This window comes from Lissotriton vulgaris, chromosome 5 (genome assembly GCF_964263255.1).
Source record: "Lissotriton vulgaris chromosome 5, aLisVul1.2, whole genome shotgun sequence".
Taxonomy (NCBI): domain Eukaryota; kingdom Metazoa; phylum Chordata; class Amphibia; order Caudata; family Salamandridae; genus Lissotriton; species Lissotriton vulgaris.
Window position 1 is genome coordinate 2,024,474,060 of NC_141693.1, and position 22,150 is coordinate 2,024,496,209.

At 50.1% G+C, this 22,150-nt stretch overlaps 1 protein-coding gene and 1 pseudogene across 2 annotated transcripts in view; both read left to right on the top strand.

Annotated features, from left to right (window-relative positions):
- Nucleotides 1-22,150, top strand: part of ZER1 (zyg-11 related cell cycle regulator) — a 275,316-nt gene that overhangs the window by 235,848 nt on the left and 17,318 nt on the right. The window lies entirely within an intron of this gene.
- LOC147718049 (uncharacterized) lies at nucleotides 1,378-9,611 on the top strand (annotated as a pseudogene).

Below are 22,150 nucleotides of genomic sequence, written 5' to 3' on the forward strand. Positions count from 1 at the left end.
GATTTACAACAGTCATCAGAAATCCAGTTGCAGTTTTCAAGGTAAAACTCGACGTAGAGAAGCAAAAGGCAGACTTCCTTCTAGAGACACTGCTCCCCACACAAACCAGGAGCCAGTACCTGCCCATGCTCGAAAGCGTCATGGCACAGGGGAATGAGGCTTTCAAGGAGCCTGTAACCTGCAAAGCCGTCACTCCCAGGACGGAGAAAAAGTATAAACATTCCTCCAAGGACCCACCCTACATTCAGGGCTTGGTCTTGGCAGACTCCATCATCGCGGCCAAGGCAAGGAAGAGGGCCAATGTGCCTACTACTTCAGGGCCACCTCCAGACAAAGAAAGCAGGAGAATGGACCTCGTGGGGAGAAGAATTTAACAGAATGCCGCAATGCACTGGCGTATGGCAAATTCCAACGCGCTGCTCAACAGGCACCAGTACCAGATCCTGGAAGAGCTGGGCTAGTTAATAAAGAACATGCCTCAGGAATTCAGGCAAAGAGCTGAAAAACTTGTCGAAGAGGGGAAGAATGTGGCAAATTCGTGCCTCAAAACTGCCCTGGACAGAGCAGACACCTCCAGCAGACTCATGATGATGGGCATCACGGAAAGGAGACAAGCCTGGCTCAAGATTTCAGGCTTCAAGCCAGAAGTGCAACACAGCATCCTGAACACCCCGTTCAACGGAGAGACGTTATTCCCCAGTAGATGAGAAGCTCAGCCAACTGAAGAAGTATAACGAGACTGCAAGATCCGTGGGGGCATTGCAGTTCAGAGGTACTAAGAGAGGCACCCCATCACGAAGACCTAAGGGGAGGGGAGGAAACCAACCAGGAACATCGCATCAGGCGTTCCATCAAGCTCACCAGGCAGACACCCAGACACAGCAAGGGCAACAAAAGCAGTCCTGGCAGTACCAGCAAAGAGGCCAGTCCTTTTGCGGGAGAGGGAATGGACGTGGACAGAATAGGAGAGGGGGACAACAGCCCCCCTCTAAGTGACTTAAGCTCCATGTGCCCACCCAAGCAAAAACTCAGAGGGTGGAGCTCAAGCACAGCGGACAGGAGGTACGCAAATTAAACACCTGCGAGCATGTAAGACCAGTGAGAGGAAGACTAAAGCACTTCTTCCAGGAGTGGAAGAGAATAACTTCAGACAAATGGGTATTCAACATCATACAGTTCGGGTACTGCATAGAGTTGGAAGGAAAACCAACAAGCAGAAAGCCGAAAAGAAGAGCGCTAGCAAGGAAAGAGCTAGAGCTCCTTCAAGAGGAAGCAAAAGAGCCCCTGCAAAAGCAGGCCATAGAACCAGTACCTTACGGAGAAAGGAACAAGGGCGTGTACTCAACATACTTCCTGGTACCAAAGGTGGACGAAACTATGAGACCCATCCTGGACCTAAGATTCTTAAACAGATTCATAAGAACGCAAAAGTTCAAAATGACCTTCCTACAAGAGGTACTTCCTCAATTGCAAGGCGGGGACTTTATGGCCACCATAGACCTCAAAGACGCCTACCTGCACATCCCAATGAACAGGGGCCACAAACACCTCCTCAGATTCATCATCGTAGAAGACCACTACCAGTTCACAACCCTGGCGTTCGGGCTCAAATCGGCACCAAGGGTTTTCACAAAGTGCCTTGCAACAGTCGCAGCACACCTACGAAGGGAGGGGATACATGTATACCCTTACCTGAATGACTGGCTAATAAAAGCAAGCTCATACAGAACGTGCAAGCAGCACGCACAGAGAGTGACAGACACACTGATGAACCGGGGATTCTCCATCCACTGGGGGAAATTCTCAATGGAACCAGAACAAATAAAAATCTTCCTGGGAGCACAGATCGACACCTTACAAAGCAAGGTGTTCCCGAGCGAGAAGAGAACGGTAGCACTGGTGAAGGAGATGCAGCTCTACCTGAAGGGGCAAGCTCGGACAGTGAGGACAGCGAGCAAAATCATGGGCATGATGGCATCATGCATACACCTAGTGCCAAATGTACAGCTGCACATGAGACCCTTACAGTAATGGCTACAGGAGCAATGGTCACAAGCTACAGGTCGTTGGGAGGATCTAGTGGTTGTAACGCACGCAGTGCAGAAAGAGATGGCATGGTGGAACATGGGGAACATAACAAGGGGGAAGCCTCTGACGCCACCAACACCAACAGTGACCATCACCAGAGACGCATCCCAGAAAGGATGGGGAGCCTACATGGAGAAACTCAGAGTGAGGGGTCTGTGGACACCAGCAGATGCGGTCACGCACATCAATTACCTGCAGTTGAAGACCGTTTTCCTCGCTATAAAAGCATTCCAGACAAAGCTGTACAACCAGAGAGTGTTGATCCAAACAGACAACACAACAGCAATGTTCTACATCAACAAGCAGGGAGGGACACAATAAGCCCCGATTTCGAAGCTAGCGCAGGAGATATGGAGATGGGCCATCCCACTCAAGATAGACCTACTAGCCATACATCTACCAGGGAAGGACAATGTAAAAGCAGATTGGCTCAGCAGACAGACATCGGCATCCCACGAGTGGGAGCTCAATGTACAAGAAACAAGGAGGCTGTTCGACAGGTGGGGGACACCGTCGGTGGACCTATTTGCAACACGCCAAATTGCAAAATGCTGAAACTTCGCATCCAGGCTGCCAGGGGAGGGGTCCCTGGGGAATGCCCTATGCATAGACAGGTCGAGGACATTTGCTTACGCTTTTCCCCAGATACCGCTGATGCACAGGGTACTCAGCAAGTGCAGAACGAGCAACATGACCCTGATAATGGTCGCACCGCAGTGAGCCAGGCAGACATGGTACTCACAGATCATGGAGATGGCACAGAGTGCACCCCACAGATTCGGGAGAAGGAAAGACCTACTCTCCATACAAAACGGAGAGGTGCTGCACCCAGAGCCAGAGAGCCTGAGCCTAGTAGCTTGGCTCCTGAGGACCCTCAGGGTGCTTTCTGGCAGTTTCAGATGCACGCTACTCCGGAACCCATAAAGGATTAGTGTTGAAAATTAGTATAGTGAAGTATGAAGTAATTTGAGTGATGGATATGTTATTCAGTTATTTGGATTGAGAAGAGTAGGTGGCGGGATAGAAGAGGAAAAGAGGTTTGTATTTATGTAGCGCTTGCTACCCCTGATGGGGTTTTGAAGCTCTTTTTTGGCGAGGAGCACGCTACTCTGGAACCTATAAGGATTAGTGTTGAATTAGTATATGAAATATGAAAGTAATTTAAAGTGAACATGTGTCTGGCCGTCTAAAGTGCAAATGGTCTGCATAGCAGATGTGCCCGCCATGATGAATAATCAACATGCATTGAACAGTGTGGGTTAATGAAGGATCCTTGGGAACCGCACACGGTACCTTGTTCGAGTGGCTTTCAGAGAAGGAAGAGGTCAACTACCCGCCTGGACCTCCTTCAGATCGGTTGCTCCCCCACGCTCCTGCTGACTTGCAGCTGCCACGCTCTGTCGCCTTAGCGGTATCGTTATTTCAGTAGCATTTACAGCTTTGTTTGGCTGATCCTCGCAGCCTTGTAGCGCTTTGCTCGCGTAGCGCCGCACTAATTTATTTAATTAATTGCGCGACCTTGCTGAGGCTAGTAGAATTAATATCGCTACACTGAGGCTGGTGTGCTTACATTTCATTAGCCTGCACACTCAGCGCTGTTGAGCATTTGCTGCCCCTGTCTCTGTTCGCCTTTGACCCTCCATTTTGTTGTTTGTTTCCCCTGGTCCGCCCCTCCTCCCGCCACCGCCTCCCAGCTGCTGCCCCTCCCACGCTCCGCCCCCTACACTATACATTTATGACCAATGTCCCAACGCGCAGCGTCCACGCGCTACGGCCGCGCCGAAGGTGCGTCAAAGGTAAGCCCGTCTACGCCCATCCGCGCCTGGACCGCGCCCAGTGCCAGACCCCCTGGTCCACGCAACGCCCAGCCCTCCCGCATTACTTACGACGCCTCCACCCTCCTAGCCCTTAACCCCGGCCGACTCTCCAACTGCGCCCAAGCCGCTCCTGGACACACCCATGGACCCTTCACTTGCTACTCCTGCAAGTTCGACGGCACCAAGAAAAACTCCTCATCCACGATCACACAACCGAGATCTGACTCCAACCACCTTCAATGCATCCTGCTCAACACCCGCTCAGTCCACAGACACGCCATCGACCTCTGGAACCTTCTAGACACCATTTCTCCCGACGTCGCCTTCCTAACAGAAACATGGATGAACGCCTCATCAGCTCCAGACATCACCATAGCCATCCCAGAAGGATACAAGATCATCCGTAAGGACCGCACCGACCAAACAGGAGGAGGCATCGCTATCATCCATAAGAACTCCATCCGCATCTCAACCAGCTCAGACGCCAACCTTGCCAGCGCAGAACACCTTCACTTCCAGATCCACACCGACCCCAAAACCACACTTAGAGGCACACTCCTCTACCGACCTCCAGGCCCCCGTGCACAATTCAGCGACGTTATCACTGACTTTATCACCCCACACGCCCTCCCTTCCGAAGAATACATTCTGCTGGGAGACCTCAACTTTCACCTGGAAAAGAGAAATGACAGCAACGCCACCTCCCTTCTGGACAATCTCGCCAACCTCGGACTCAAACAACTTGTCACTACGCCCACCCACATCGGTGGTCACACACTCGACCCTATCTTCACCTCCAGCAAACATGTCTCCTTCAGTCACACCACTACTCTCCATTGGACGGACCACAGCTGCGTTCACTTTACCTACAAAAAGACCACAACTCACAACCATCCTCAACCTACTATGCGAAGAAACTGGAACAAAATCACCATCGACCAGATCTCCTCAGCGCTTCTCCAAAACCCCCCTGCCCACTCCTCAAATCCCGACCAAGCAGCCATTAACCTCACCCAATGGCTATCCAACAGCGCCGACACCCTAGCACCGTTGAAAAAACATCAAATCAAACTAGGCAGCAAAAACGCCTCCTGGTTCAACGATGATCCTAAGAAATCCAAGAAACTCTGTCGCTCCCTCGAGAAGGCCTGGAAAAAAGACCCAAACACCAGCACCAGGGACGCCTTCAAAACCGCCACCCGCATACACCACCAACTAATCCGAGCTGCCAAGAAAGCCGCATTCAAAGACCGACTAGACAACAACGCCCACAACAGCAAGGAATTATTCAACATCGTCAAAGAATTTACCAACCCCTCAGCCAACTCCAACGACATCACCCCCTCTCAAGCCCTCTGCGACTCCCTAGCTTCGTTCTTCCACAACAAAATCGCAGACATCCACAACAGCTTCGACAACCGACCCGGAGACCAACCCACCCAACCTTCTGCAGGACCTTCACCCCCCTTGAACATCCTTAATGACTGGAACCCAATCTCCACTGAGGACACCATCCGCCTGATGAACTCCATCCACTCAGGATCCCCCACAGACCCCTGCCCTCACCACATCTTCAACAAAGCAGACTCCATCATAGCACCACACCTTCGAGACGTCATCAACTGCTCCCTCAACCCGCCACCTTCCCGGAAAGCTGGAAACACGCAGAACTTAGCGCCCTTCTGAAAAAACCCACAGCGGACCCCACCGAACTCAAAAACTATCGCCCCATCTCGCTCCTTCCATTCCCAGCCAAAGTCATCGAGAAAGCTGTCAACAACCAGCTCGCTGCCTTCCTCGAAACCAACAAATCCCTCGACTCCTCACAGTCCGGCTTCCGAGCCAAACACAGCACGGAGACCGCCCTCATCGCAGCAACAGACGACATTCGAACTCTTCTGGACAATGGTGACACAGTCGCCCTCATCCTCCTCGACCTCTCCGCAGCCTTCGACACAGTCTGCCATAGCACTCTATTACAGCGTCTCAGAAACATCGGAATCCAAGGAAAAGCACTGGAATGGATCACCTCGTTCCTTACCGGAAGAACCCAGAGAGTCCGCCTCCCACCATTCAAGTCAGAGGCCACTGAAGTCATCTGCGGCGTGCCACAAGGATCTTCACTCGGCCCCACCCTCTTCAACGTATACATGAGCCCCCTCGCCGCCATCGCACGCCAACACAACCTCAACATCATCTCCTACGCTGATGACACTCAACTGATCCTATCACTCACCAAAGACCCTAACACCGCCAAAACCAACCTACATGAAGGAATGAAAGAAGTAGCCGAGTGGATGAAGCACAGCCGTCTGAAACTGAACTCAGACAAAACAGAAGTCCTTATCTTAGGTACCTCCCCCTCCGCCTGGGATGACTCTTGGTGGCCAGAGGCCCTTGGAAAAGCACCCATCCCGACGGACCACGCACGGAACCTGGGCGTCATCCTGGACTCCTCACTCTCTATGAACAGACAAGTAAACGCCGTTTCATCATCTTGCTTCAACATCCTTCGCATGCTCAAAAAAACATTTCGCTGGATCCCCACCGAAACCAGAAAAACGGTCACCCATGCACTGGTTACAAGCCGCCTGGACTACGGAAACACCCTATACGCCGGTATCACCGCAAAACTCCAGAATAAACTCCAACGAATCCAGAACGCATCAGCCAGACTCATACTAGACATCCCGCGTAAAGACCACATCTCTAGTCACCTGAAAAACCTCCACTGGCTCCCCGTCAATAAGAGGATTACTTTCCGACTCCTAACCCACGCACACAAAGCACTTTACGAAATTGGACCCGAATGCCTCAACACACGACTTTCCTTCTACACCCCCTCCCGTCAGCTACGATCCTCCAACCAAGCCCTTGCTACCGTACCTCGCATCAATAAAACCACCATGGGAGGCAGATCCTTTTCCTACCTCGCAGCTAAAACCTGGAACTCACTCCCCACGCACCTTCGTCTCACTCAGAACCATCTAGCATTCAGAAAACAACTTCAAACTTGGATATTCGACAAATAACCCCCCAACCTTCTTCAAGCGCCTTGAGACCCTCCGGGTATGTAGCGCGCTATATAAATCTTTTTGACTTGACTTGACCTCCTTACCAATTTCATAAAGTCGATGAATAACGACTAACGATAATGAAAAGGAACTTGGTGCCTGGCTCCCCACTGGGTACAAGGAAAGAAAAACAGTCTGAATAAAAGTATATGTTTGTAGCATTTGTTGCTGTAGCTTCACATGCTCTGCATACTCCTCCCATCTAGTGTTGGGCTCAGACATTTGCAAGTTGTTTATCTTCGAACAAGTCTTTAGAGGCACAGGGTATATGTGTCTCTTCCCTTGGTCATCAGCCCGACTTCAGGTTCGTTTTTTCCACCATCGGGTTCGGACATGCAGAAGCATGGCTCAGGTGCTTTTTGTACGCTTCAGTTCAGGCCTAACTGTTCTATTCCGACTCTTACATCTGGGACTTCAACCGACATCTTCTGGTGTTCAATCCGCATCAACTTTTGCACTGCCGGGGCCTCATGCTCCTCACCTTCAACGATCTTCCGATTTAGAATGTACTCCTGGTGATGGGACAGACACCATTTCAGAACTGCCTGTCCCTTGGTCACTTTCGGATCGAGCGGAAACACCACCATTTTGCATGCTCATGGTTAAACTTGACATCGTTTCTTAAACAGTGAACATTCACATTTGGTGCACATTTTGTTGCATGCCTGTGCAGGATAATATTCTCAGAAATGCCCACAACATGCCTTGAGTGTAACACAACCACCACCAGGTGTGTAACCTTTGCCTGTCTTTCTACTAAGACAACATCACATACGATCTGAAGACCCCATCTGTGCCTAATACATCAGTGTCAAAGATAGCACCGGGTATGAGGGCCCGATTGCCACCCAGACCATCGTTGTAGAAGACATCTTCTGTGGAGGGCTCCGACCATTCAGAGCAGCCGATCCTTCAGCGATTTTAGGAGGAACTTGACGCAAGACAAAAATATCTCTTTATTCATCCCCATACTAGCAAGATCTCCACAAGACTGCCTCCCAAGACTATAGAGACTTTGCCTTGGAAGCGGAAGCCGACCTTCCAAATGGAACTTGCTTCGGAGCCTCCCCCAATACTCAAATGCAAGGACAGGGGCAATACCCCTGTCCTTGCAGACATGTCTGTGGAGAAGTGTGGCTCACTGGTTAGAGGAGGCAGACCCTGATGCAGAGGTCAGACCCGGGACCAGGGTTCAATCCCCGACGCAGCAGGGTCTTGAACTCAAAATGTCCACGGACTCGATAATTCTAGCCTCAGTGCCTACTCAAATCATGGGTTCACACTCTGCAACTCTGGGCAATAGCTTGCTTAATCTCCACTATGGCTCCACCGCGATGGGATGCCTGGTCTTCACCTTGGGGATGCCCAGTAGGGGTTATCTCGCAGGGAAAGCCAGGATGGGTTCCCAAAGCAAGCGCTAAGAGACCTGTCGGTGATTTGGCGCTATATAAATCGAAATTAACATAACATAACCTCTATTTCATTTGTACCTTCAACCCCTCCTCCTCCTTCACCCTCTCCACCACCCCCCTATACCTCACCACTTCCATATCCACCTGTGGGTACCCCTCACTCTTCATAAGAGCAAGGCAGCCACCTTTATCCTGTTGACCCCGACAACGCACCACTTGACCCAGCGCCCACTGATGATCTATTGGATGACTATGATGTCAATCCCCTGGGGGGATCCAGATATGGATCACTATCCAGTTAAGCCGTCACCCCCCGATGACACAACTACTTACCACAAGGTCATTCAAAGCGCTGACGCTTCCCACAGAGTGGATATGTCTGTTCTCTTCATGGAGACATGACCGAAATCATAGAGGATAGTCCAATTTCTGCCCATGCCCAGTAAGCTAAAGATGGCTGCAGACATGTCTAAGGAGCCAAGCATGGCCAGGGTGGTAACACCTAGGGTGGACAAAAATATACGTCCTCCACCAATGTCCCACCTTACATCAGGGGTCAGGTTATCAAATATTTTTTAGTGGTTAATACTGCGTGTAAGCTCGACATCTCTCTGGTAACAGGTGCTACTCCTCAGCCCAAAAAAAAGAGTAAAGAACTCGAGGCTGCAGGAAAGAGGGTAGTTGTAGGAGCAACTACTCATTGGAGAATAGCAAACTCAGTTGGCTATCCCTCCAGGAATGACAAAGCACATTGGGATGAAGTGTAGGAGTGTATTGAACACCCGTCTGATGAGTTCAAACGGAAAGGGGAGAGCTAGTGGGTCAAAGGAAGACTCTTTCCAATGCCATTGTCCAGTGTGCCCTAGACACCTTGGATGCTGCTGCGCGTGTGTCAACACCAGTGTCCTAATTATGTACCTTGCCAGGCTAAGCATTTTGGGTTTTAAACTTAAAAGTCCAGCAGCATCTCTCCAACTTGTCATTTGATGGTGAACATCTTCATTCCGCAGGATGGCCAGATGCTGGAGAAGATAAAGAAAGACGCTAGCACTGCCAAAGCTGTGGGTGCCCTCCAGACCTCGACCCTGAAAGTCTCCATTCAGAGGCATCCGTACAGGGCTGGTTCAAAACCCACCTCCCCTGTGCCAATCTCCTCCTATCAGAGGCAGCAGTGTGCCCACAGAGGCAATAGTAACAGGCCGGGGCAAAGGGGATTCTAGCAAGGGAGCCTCCACTGTCCTGTCGGAGAGAGACTGTAAGATTTCCTTCCACGCTGGCAGAAAATCACATCTGACAAGTGGGACTTAGCAGTGGTTTGCCACAGTAACTACCTAGAACTTCTCACAGCCCCTCCCAATAACCAAGCCAGCAAACGCAGCGTTAGCAGAGAGCATCTCAGCCTCCGGAAGGAAGAGGTCCGAGCACTTCTTCTAAAAGGGGCCATAGAACACTTGCCCCCACAGCAGTGGCGCAAATGACTTCACTCTCTTTAATTCATAATACCCAGTAAAACTGCTCCCTCAGACTCATGCTGGACCTTAGGCCCCTCATCCTCGCCGGAGCTTTCTGCATGGTAACCGTACAGGATGTCATCCCTCATCCCCTCTTCTGCAATAAAGCCACCTTATGAGGGCCGTTCCTTCACAACCCTCTCCATCCGCCCACCGACGCCACCTGCATTGCTTGGTAAGTGGCCGCCATTATCAGTTTAAGGAATTACCATTCAGTTTCATCAAAAGCCTGGCAGTGGTCACCACACACTCAAGGAGGGGGAGGCAGCCACGTCTTCTCCTACCTTGACGAGTGGCTGATCAAGAGCGCAAGCAAGCCCCGGTGCTTATTTCACACCCAGGCTACCATCTACCACCTCCACAGCCTCTGGTTCACCATCAGTGTCACCAAATCTCTCCTGCCACAGCTGTAGATACAACCCTTCCTAGGAGCAGCACAAAGAATGCCCGCCCCAACCCGCAAAATATCTATGCATTTCAGCAGCTAGTGCTTCTTTTTCAGCCAAATCTGTACCTCACGGTCAGAACTGTTCTGCACCTTTTCGGCATGATGGCCTCATGAATTACTATACTACTCCGTACAGTGAGCACAAGCAGAGGGTCTAATAGAGGATCCAATGTTGGTGAAGGTCAGCGTGCATCGCTGTCTGCAGTGGTGGAACAGCAATGACCTTTTTCAGGGTAGACCCTTTCTAGACCTCATCACACAAGTCAGTTCTACGATGGATGCTTCTGAAGCCGGCTGGGGGACACATCTCAATTTGACTCGTACAGGAAGTGTAGGGCCCACATCAACAGGGACACCACATCAACCCACTTGAACTCTTAGCAATTCATCTCTCCTCAAAGCCTTTCTTCCACTCATTCAGGACAAGGTGATACTGGCCTGGACGGACAACATGACCGTCATGTACTACCTACAAAAGCAGGGTGGCACTCGCACCTTGCCGCTCTCCTTACCTCAGACCCTCTGGCATTGGGTGCTCCACCACGCGCATCTACCTGCTGATGGAGTACCTTCCTGGGGTGACAACGACCTTGCCAACTTGCTCAGCAGGACACACCAACAAGTCCACCAGTGAGAACTCCATCCACAAGTCCTCCTCAGCTACTTCCAATGCTGGGGAAGCCTGCAAATAGATCTCTTTGCCACCCACAAAAACTCGGTTCGCATCTAGGTACCTACATTCCATGGGCAATGCATTATGGATGTACTGGTCAGGGATATGTGTTTGCGGTTTTCTGCCTCTCCCACTCCTTCCATTAGTGGTGCGGAAGATGCAGAAAACATCTCAGACTATTATCCTAGTAGCCCCAAACTGGACCGGACAGCTTTGGTATTCAGCACTCCTCGATATGTCAATCAATCCCCATGAGAAGCTCCCCAACAGGCCAGACCTCCTGCCCAGGAGCTAAAGATAGATGAGGCATCCAGACCCAGCAACTCGATCTCAAGATCTGGCATCTGAGGTCCTAGAGTTTGGTTACCTACGTCTCCTTCAAGCATGCGTGGGCATCTTGCGAGAGTCCAGCAGACCAACCACATGGGCGTGCGTTAGTTAGGTGGAAGTGCTTTGTCCACTAATTCATTCCTATACAACTGGAAACTCTAAAATCTGCTGTCCAGAATATCATATGCTACTTAATCCATTTACAAAAGCTCAGCATAGCCAGTACGTCCATGCTGCTTCCCTTAGCAGCCATCGCAGCTTAGATGCAAAACATGGAACACTCCTCCCTTTTTCACACACTAGTGGTTGAGGCCTTCATAGAAGCTCTCAAAAGGATCGTTCCTCCCGGGCCTAGGTGTGTAATCTCAATATAGTCCTCACTAGACTCACGGCGTGCCCCTTTTGGGCCATACCCTCTCCAGTACTTCTCTGGGAAAGTGGCCTTTCTTTTTGCAGTAACGTCTCTTGATGCATTAGCAGATTGTAAGCCCTTGCACTGCCTGAACCCTTCATTCAAGTTCATAAGGACAGGATAGTAAGGTGGTTTCCACTTTTTACCTTAACTAGACAATAGAGCTCAGAAGCCTCTTTCCACAACCAGACTCTGTATCAGAGAGCCCTCTACACTTTAGCTGTTAAACCTGCCCGCATTTTTTATATTGACAGGACTAAGCCTTTCTGCAAGGCAGTTGAGCTGTTTGTATCCTTTACAGATCCCCACAAGGGTCAACCAGTATCCAAAGCAGGTATTGCCAGATGAATACTGAAGTGCATTCAAACTTATTATCCCAAGGCCAGAAGATCCCTCCCAGCTACAGCCAAGGCACACTCTACAGAGAAGAAGGCTGCCACTATGACCTTCTTATGGACCATCCCCTGGCTGACATATGTAAAGCAGCCACTCAGTCAACCTCACACGCTTACACCAAAACTGCTGTGTGAATGTCCTTGGCAGACGACAGGCTATGGCTGGCTGCACGGTCTTGAGGACAGCAGCATCATCCACTGACTACTCACCGCTTTGTGGAGTACGGTTTACAGCCTGTGCCGAGCAGGCGTATCTGCAGCCACACGGGCCACGAATGGAAAATATTACTTTCAGTGTAACCACCTGCTCGTAGCGTACAGTGCTACAGATTCACCTGCGCTCACTTTCTGCCATGTGAGCCTGCTGTGGCTCTAATCACAGGTCACTTCCGTTTCCTAATCAAACCCTTTGTGCAGTACACATATGCACCACACACCTGCTAAGCCCAGAAAGGTGTCACTATGTACCTTGTGACTCAAAAGGCATATTTGAAGAATAACACCTGCAAATACCTGATCCCAACACTAGATGGCAAGAGTATGCAGAGCATAAGAATCTACAGCACTAATATTATGAACAGATGCTTACAAGGTAAATAACATGTTCGAGGCATATGAGCTGCAGATTACACACTGTGCATAGGTCGCCACCTAATGTTTGGATCGGATGTTTGCAGTTGTTTTTGTCATGGAAAGTCTTTGGAAGTCACGGGATAGGTGACTCCTCCTTTGGATCCTATTGCGCATGGGCATCAGCTCCATCCTCAGATTGTTTTTTTCCACCACTGGCCTTGGGTGTATTTCCTGCGCTCTGGGTTGGAACCGATTTTCCTTCGGCACGCAATCCTCACCAACTTCGACAGTATTGTTTTAAACGCGTTTCTAATGGACGCTACTCTTCAACTCCAAAGTCTTCGATTCAGTCGTCGACGAAGGCCTTCGGGCCTACCCAGGCCTCATCTTCCAACTCATGGCAAGGACGCCATTTAAAGAAGGTCCTCAATGTGGGTCGAAGTTTCTCCACACCGATCTCCATGAGGTGTGCAACCTTTGCCTCTCACTGGAACACGAGGCCAGAGACTGTTCCGCTTGTGCCTCCTTCCGCTCCAAGAAGACGATTCAGGACTGATGAGCTCGAAGAACAATGGCTCACTCGTCAGCTTCGATCTCAGACGACATCTTCCAAGAGGGCATCGACGTCCCTGAACCCTTCCTTGACACCCTCCAAAAAGGCTTCGGTCACACCCTCACCTTCGGGCCCGGGTGCACACCGAGACACTGCTTCCCATGCCCCGTTTTCGAGCTCGGCAAAGAAGCATAATAAGGCCAATAGACGACTCGGGCTCAAGTCAGCCTACACCCGGTGCCGGCGCACAACTACCGGCACAGAAAAAGAAGCCATCTTCTTCTTCCACGCCAGCTGCTTCCACATCTAAGCACTCTGCACCAAAGACTATCACTAGCTCCTCTGCACCAAAATCACACTCGGAGCCGAGCAAAACAATTGCCAATCAAAGTACCCGACTCCCATGCTTCGGAACCGAAAAAGCCAAATGTTTCACCGGCCAAAGACACTGCCAAAGAACATGTTTCAAAGCCGAAAGATGCTACTGGCTCAGTGCCGAAAAAGCCTTCAGCACCGAAGGATCTACCTTCCACAGAGAAACTATTCCATCCAGATCCTGCACAAAAGACTCTGGTTAAAGATCCCAAAACTGGTCGACTGACTCTTAGTTAAAAAAAACGACCAATAGACAGGCCTGCACCGGCTCCTCATCCTAAGAAGGACATTGCAACCTCTCCTCTAAGGATACCTACTACTCCTCCTCCTGATGACACAGAGGGTGGTGCAGATAGTGAGCCACCAGATAATTCTAGTCCTCCTGGCTCACCTGACCCATGGGATGATTATAGCATCCCAGATGTCCCTAACATCCCACAAGATGACATGTTATGTTATGTTATGTTAAAGGATTTTGATACCGCGCTCATACACCAATTGGTTTCTTGGCGCTAGAAGACAGTGGGCTAGGGCGCAGGGGGAGTGGACAGCTAACCGTGGGCAAGACGGAACAAATGAGTTTTTAAAGATTTGCGAAAGGAGGGATAGTCCGGGATGAGCCGAATGGGGAGGGGAAGGGAGTTCCAAGTAAATGGGGCAAGGAAGGAGAAGCCAGCACCACCGTGCTTCTTGCGTCTGAACCTAGGAGTGACCAACAGATTGTGGGCAGAGGATCTGAGGTGTCGGGGAGGGATGTAAGGGTGTAGGCAAAGAGAAATAAAAGCATGAGCGGAGACAAAAAGAGATTTGAAAACGGTGCAGCCAAGTTTGAAGATGCATCGTTGCGCAACAGGGAGCCAGTGCAGAGTTTTTAACAGTGGGGTGACATGTTGATGTTTTGGTTGCTGAAAAATTAATCTGGCAGCCTGGTTTTGCACCAGTTGAAGCCGTTGAAGATGGTAGGCTGGAATCCCCACGTATAGACAGTTGGCATAGTCTAAACGTGAGGTAACCAAGGCCAGGATGACAAGGATAAGAGCCTCTGGGGACAGGTACCTTCGGATCTTCCCGATCCTGCGAAGATGGAAAAAGCAGGCCGAGGTAACAGCATTGATGTGCGGCCGCATCGAAAGGTCACTGGAGATGACAACACCAAGGCTCTTCACGGAGTCAACTGGGCAGGGGGGGGGGGGGGGGGGGGGGGGGCCGAGGGCAGGGGGCCAGAAGTTGGAAGTCCAAGGATGAGAGGGCCTGCCTATCAGGACCAGCTCTGTCTTGCTAGGGTTGAGCTTCAGCTGGCTGAAGTTCATCCACTCGTAGATGGAAAGCATGGTGGTTTGGAAATTAGAGCAGGAAAGAGGAGAAGAGTCGATAGGAAAGATAAGTTGTAAGTCATCTGCATAATTAAAAGTGGTAACAGAAGAGTGACGGAGGGAGACCAGGAGAGGCTGCATATAAAGATTAAACAGGAGGGGGGATAGAGCAGAACCCTGGGGGACACCGCAAGAGAGTGAGGTGGAAGGGGCAGAAAAGGAGGATAGGTGAACAGATTGGGTCCGGAGTTGGAGAATGGATACAATCCAAGACAGGGCCAGGCCCGATATCCCAGCATTTCTGACACGGTCGACCAAGATGTCATGGTCGACCGTGTCGAAGGCGGCCGAAAGATCAAGTAGCACTAGGGCCTGGGCCAAGTTCTTATCCGCCCCCTGTCTCAGCGTGTCCATAACCGCTGTCACCACTGCCTCCGTAGAATGGGAGGGTCTGAAACCAGCCTGTTGGTCATCGAGGAAATGAGTCTCCTTGATGAAAGAGCTCAGGCAACGGGTGACATAGGTTTCCAGGACCTTCCCCAGATATGGGAGAAGGGAGATAGGTCGGTAATTACCCAGTACCGCAGGATCGGAACCGGGTTTTTTCAGAATAGGTACCACCACAGCGCTTTTGAAGGCATTGGGGACAGAGCCTGTGGAGAGTGACCGGTTTAAGAGGTCCAGAGGAGGGTCGGGACATGACATGAAGGCATCTCTAAGGATTTGGGGAGGACAACAATCCTTGGGGGAGCCTGAGCCCACAGCCGAGAGTAGTGAACGGAAGGTGTCTAAAGAAATCGGGGGAAAAACATTCAGGGAGTGGGGGTTCGGAGGAGGAAGGGCGCTGATGTGAGACATAGTGGTGGGGGGAATATTGTTTTTGATTGTGGCAATTTTATCAATGAAAAAAGAATTGAGGGAGTCGCACAAAGCTTGTGATGGCTGAGGCTGAGGTGTTACACGGTCAGGTATATCCCTTCAGGCCTTCCCCACCAGAGGACACTTTAACCAACCTGTACATAGGGCTGCCCAATACCATGGGGTTGACCTACATACTGACCCAGTAGGGGAAGACTTCCTGATGGACACCTTTGTTACTACACAACCCATGCTTAAAGGGGTTATTATGCATGCGCCAGAAGTCTTCAAAGATACAGTTAGGGCTCCAATCATCAACCCCCGAATTCAGAAGTAAAAGGCTGCCCCCTCAGATCCAGCCTACATTAAAGGCCCCGCACCACTAGACTCCCTTGTAGTCTCCAACGCACGCAAAAGAGCAAATTCACAAACATCAGGCGAGGCTCCCCCACCAGATAAAGAGTCTAAGCTCCTTGACACCTCTGGTAAAAGAACAGCGTCACAGGCAGCAAACATTTGGCACATCGCCAATACTCCGGCACTACTAACAAGATACGACAGGGCACATTAGGATGAGCTGCAATCCATAATGCAGCACTGTGAGAAGTTGGCCTGATATATGATGCTCACTAGTTCTAGTGATCACCTTGTATCAGTCCAAACAACCCTTATGGTGATTGGTTGTAAGTCAACCTTATAGACCAGCTATCCTAATGGTAGCATGGACAAAGCAGTCTAAGGCTAAACTCTTTTGGCATGTGAAGCCAGCTGTTTTACCACATATAACCCCTTGAATACCAAGTGAAAGGACACCACACAGGTTGTTATGAAAATAAACAAGATATTTATTAACTAACATACACCTCTGAACTCTTTATGAGAGCAGAGGGCTAAGCACATGACAATCTCTTAGGAAAAATACGTTTAAGTTGCACGAATTACAATGGTGCCCTAGGGGCACGACAAACCATATACTAAGTAAGTGGAATGTGAAAGTCGATAAAAGGAATGGAGCTGTCCAGAGGCTGTAGGATCGCCTGGACCACGCGACACTAACTCTATGTAGGTAATAGGAGGCCCACGGAACGCGTGTGCAGAGTGTGAACTCACACGCGAGATGCGTAACAGTGTCTATGGACAGTACAGTTCAAGAAAAAGGTGAGTACGGACAATCCTGACTAGGTAAGACAAAAACGACTGTGGAACTGGACACTAGGAGAGTCAAGCTACCCTTGAGCACCGAAATGCTCGTGTTACCTCACCCACAGGCTGCGGGTGCATAGGTGCCAAGTCGAGTCGGGTTCTGGCGTTGAAGTCTATGGGGCCTGGAAGAAAAGATGCTGCAGGCGATCAGGAGGAAGATGTCCGGTGTGATCCAAGGGTGGATCAGTGAAGAGGAGAACCTGAAAGCAGAGGGGACAATGTTCAAAGTCACTAGCCAGTGACTGGAGTGGAATCAGGAGTGGAACCAGATGTCGTCGTCGCGATCAGGTGAGGGTGGACGCTTGTCTCTGCAGCCAGGTGGTGTCTTCGACGACCAGGATGGAGGCACGAGCTGTCCCACGCAGGCTCTCGCTGTCGGCGGTGTCGGATCCGGGTTTGGAGTCAACAGGCCTTGACAAAGGCAACCCACGCGGTGAGTGGAAACGGCGTCTGGAGTGGACCAGGTGGGTCCGGGGTGCTCCTCTTTTGTAAGGGAGCAAGGGCCAGTCTGGAGCAACCAGACCAGCAGTGAAGATTTCGAAGTTCGTCATCTAGGAGGTCACTAGCCAGCCGGCAAGTGACCAGACAACGCGTCGAGCAGCACACAGGCAGAAGGGCCCCACGCACATCTTGTGGATGCTGGAGGGCTGGTCTTCGGTGCAGGAGCTGCTCGGGGTCGGGGCTTCTCAGTCCCCAAATCACTTGGATGAGGTTAACTCAGAAGTCGTGCTGGAGCGAATAGCTGCTTCTTTCAAGATGGCCGGTCCCACGTGTCTCGTCGCACCCACGGATCTCAGCTGTGCTGCAGGTGTAGGTAGAGGTCGGAGAGGTCTGGGAATCTGGGTCTCGTCGGGCTCTGAAGTCTGGATCCTCGAGGGAAGACGACAAAGGGAAGCTGCTGGACGCTGATGGTGCCTGCTTGTGCAGGGTGGACACTCCTTGCCCACAAGGGAGATTTCTTCAGTCTTCTGTGGAGCAGAACGTCGAAGTCCAGAGTTTCTTCTTGTAAAGTTGCTCAGGATAATCTAATTTGGAATGGGACCAGCTCCTACCTTTATCCGGCTAAAGGGGGCTGTACTACGACTAGGGCCCTCCTCTGGGTGGGACCAGGAAGGGGGGTGGTTACCCCCCCCTATATTTTGTCCGGTCTTGCGCCAGAGCTGGGGCTGGAGAGCCCCAGGAACCGGTTTAGACCGGTGTATGCACAGGGACACCTTGTGTGCCCCAGGCATGTCTCATCCCTTTCAGCACTGTCCTACCCAATACACAAAATCCTGTCTGGGGTGGTGCTAGCACCACCCAAGGCAGGAAACCCTTTGTCCAAGCCTCCCTCGCTGGAAGGACTCCCAGCAGCAGGAGGTCAGACGTGTGTCTGTGGTGGCAGCATCCGTTTTGTGATGCTGAGGCTCGAGTTAACTTTAACCGGGGACCACATTACATACATGTCGTGTCCCTCTAGAAGGGTGGAATGCTACCCCTGTCGCCAGAATTGGCGAGGGGGTAGTATTCCAATTTGTATGACACCTTACTCGACATGTTTTGATAATGCTATACCAAAGTTGGCAATAACCGCGAGGATTATAATGCACTTAAGAGTATATGGTATAGCGTTATCATGGAAACAGCTAAAGGACTTGGTTCCGAAAACTGCAGACAGGCTCAGCTCATGCTAGAGCACCATCTCACATAATTCCAAGCACTCTACCTTCAGGATTAATAAGGCCTGCCATAGGAGTGACTGATAGGAGGATATGTGTCCATTTTAGGGTTAGATATAGGTATACTATATCTACAGCAAAGGGTGATTACACAACTTTGCCCCAGCTGTCGTGCAGCCAGTTGTGTCAGATTTGGATGGCCAGCCAGGGGTGGCATAATACATGCTGCAGCCCCTGGTAGGCCCTGGGTGCACCTATGCCCTGGGTACCTAAGGTACGCTGTACAGGGGCTTATAAGGTGACTCAGTATCCAATTAGATATGTACCTAGAGTACATGGAATCCATTTTACAAAGAGAGCAGTGGGCCTGGGGTCCTGAATAGCAGGGCCCCAGGTCAACTAAGTCGAAAAACCAGCAAAACACCAGGCAAAAAGTTGGGGGCAACCATAGTCAGATATCCACCTTCCTACAAGCACCTTCCAGACAAATCAAAAATAAGGCAAATGAGCTGATACAAGAGGGTAAAACCATCACCAACACCTCTCTTCGTGGTGCCCTACATGCAGCAGACACTGCTTCAAGGGGCATTAATACCAGTGTCCTTTTGCGTGGACATGCCTGGGTACACATTTCAGGTTTCAAACCTGAATTACAAAGTGCCATCCTCAACCAACCCTTTGATGATCAACACTTATTTGGGCCTAATGTGGACGTATCCCTTGAAAAAATGAAAAAGGATACGGACCCAGCTAAATCTATGGGAGCCTTGCAGTCCCAAGCTCCCAGACGCTCCTTTCGCCGCTCATCATACAGAAGTAACACCAGAGGCTACTCCACAGATAGCCCCTCCACTTCTTACAAAACCCCTACCCAATCCACCTTCCCTAGGGGCTAACAAAGAGATGGATACAGGGGTAACAATAACAAAGGCAGAGGCAAAACTAATAACTCCCGCTCTGCCCCCACCCCACCCCTGCCCAATGACTTCCCTCCACTTCTCCCACCACATTCCACTCCTGTGGGGGGAAGACTACAACAATTCCTTCTTGCCTGGATTAACATCACATCAGACAGGTGGGTGCGACAAATAATTCAGTCAGGTTACTGACTAACATCAACCCCCCCCAAACATACCACCCAAGCAGCGTCCAATGTCACAGGAACATCTGCTTATACACACCTACCCGCCTCCCCGGCTACCTATATCTGTTCCAGTATTATCTTAATTAGATACAGCATACATGGGCATCCTTCCTTTTCTTGCAAAGCTCCATCATTTCCCTAATGGCGAAAAGCAATCTGAGGATGGAGCCGATGCCCATGCGCAATATGATCCAAAGGAGGAGTCACCTATCCTGTGACTTCCAAAGACTTTCCAGGACAAAAACAACTGCAAACATCCGGGCCCAACGCTAAGTGGGGACCTATGCACAGTGTGTAACTCTGCAGCTCTACATGCCAAGAACAGATGCATACTGGGAAGTAGCATTTTCCTTTCCTTTTTTTGAGTCTGCAGATGATATGCTGTACATAAGGCACATTGTCCACTAGTGCCAGAATGGCCCTATAATCTTGCATGACTGCTCGCTTGACTGGTTGCATGATGGCTACCAAACTACACTACCCAATTGTATGCGCAGTCACCTGAATGAATCCTGCACGATGAATTGCATAACTTCTCAAGGACACATGGTATGACTGATTGCCTAATCTCTTAATGACACAGCGTATGACAGGTTTAAAAGCTTCTGACCTCTTAAAGACACATGGTCTGATAGATTAGATAACCGCTTAAGTACTTATAGTGTGATGGATTGCATAACATCTTAAAGACACATGGAATGACAGACTGGATAGCCTCTAAGCTCAACGACACATGATCTGACAGATTACATAGCCTCTAACCTCTTAAGCAACCTGCTCTTTGTAGGAATTGATAAGGCGCAGAGGAGGAAGCTGCAATCCCTGCAAAATGCCGCAGCCAGATTATTTATGAACATCCCTAAGAGTTTCCCCACCTCGGCTGCCGTCAGGACTTTGCACTGGCTCCCTATCCAGCAACAAGCTGGATTCAAGTCCTTCTGTCTGGTGTTCTGTCTGGTGTATAAGGCCCTCTATGGAGGAATCTCCGGGAAGATACAGAAGTTGTTCTCTAGGTACTCTCCCACTAGAACACTCCGGTCCACAACGATGGGCCGCATCTGTATTCCAAAAATCCGCTGGGTACGGTGGGGAGGCTGTACTCTGTCTTTTTGTGCGGCTCAGCTATGGAATCAGATGCCGTCCACCTTACGGCCTTTTGATGATTAGGACGGAGCTGAAAACCTGGTTGTTTTCTGCGATCAAATTGGTCTCATTCAGAGCTCTCCATTCCCATGTACCACAATTAGCGCCAAGACGCCACAGCGTTCATGCGCTATAAAACGAACATATCAAAGTACACGTAGTCTGACAGATTACATAGCCTCTAACCTCTTAGGTACACATGGAATGACAGGTTGGGTTGGACACGTGGCATGACAGATCGCATAGATTCTCTGCTTTTAAATAAACATTTTATGACAAATTGCATTGCCTGTAACCTCTTTAGGACACATGGCATGACTGATTGCATAACCTCTTAAGTACATATGATCTGAGAGATTGCATAACCTCTCGAGGACACATCACCTGACAAATTGCATAGCCTCTAAGCTCAAGGACACATGGTGTGACAATTTGAATAGCTTCTACCCTTTTAAGTACACATGGTCTGACAGATTACATAACCTCTCAAGGACCCATCGTCTGACTGATTGCATAACCTCTTGTCATGTCTACGAGTTAGGCCCGGGTGGAATTAGTGCGTTTCTTGCATGTACCCGATCCCTTTTTCCAAAGTTGCCTCCTCTTTGCGACATTAGCGTTTGACACACGTTTGCATTTGTGACGCTTGAACTGGTTTCGCAGAAACACCGATCTTGATGACACGGAACACTTCATGAGAACACTATCATACTGCTTTGGCATTGATGCAAGGCCTCTCAAAGCATAATACAAATGTCTTATTATTACACCCCTATGGCGAAACAGCTATCTGTAGGGCACAAACAATGGTTGCCTGATCAAAATCTAGCCCAGAGGCAAGGGTAACAATTTCTATGTATAGCCTTTTGTTTCCTAACATAATCAGAGGAGACACTTCTGCTGACTTCGAGCGGTCCCTGCCTGCTGTAGCTTTCACCTTGCAGCTGACCAACATCTCCGTGTGGGGTGTCCATTTTGTGACCAAGACGGGGTCATACACTCTTGCCCTCAGGTAAAGGGGTTAGATCATCCAGACGGCGGTTTCTTGGAAGATCTTACCTTCACACCGTAGGCAGGTATTTTAGATTTAGCAATGAAAGAGTACGCTAGATTGTTGTAATCTTTTATATGTATGCATTTATAGCTTGTATCAACAAGAAGGTGGAACTC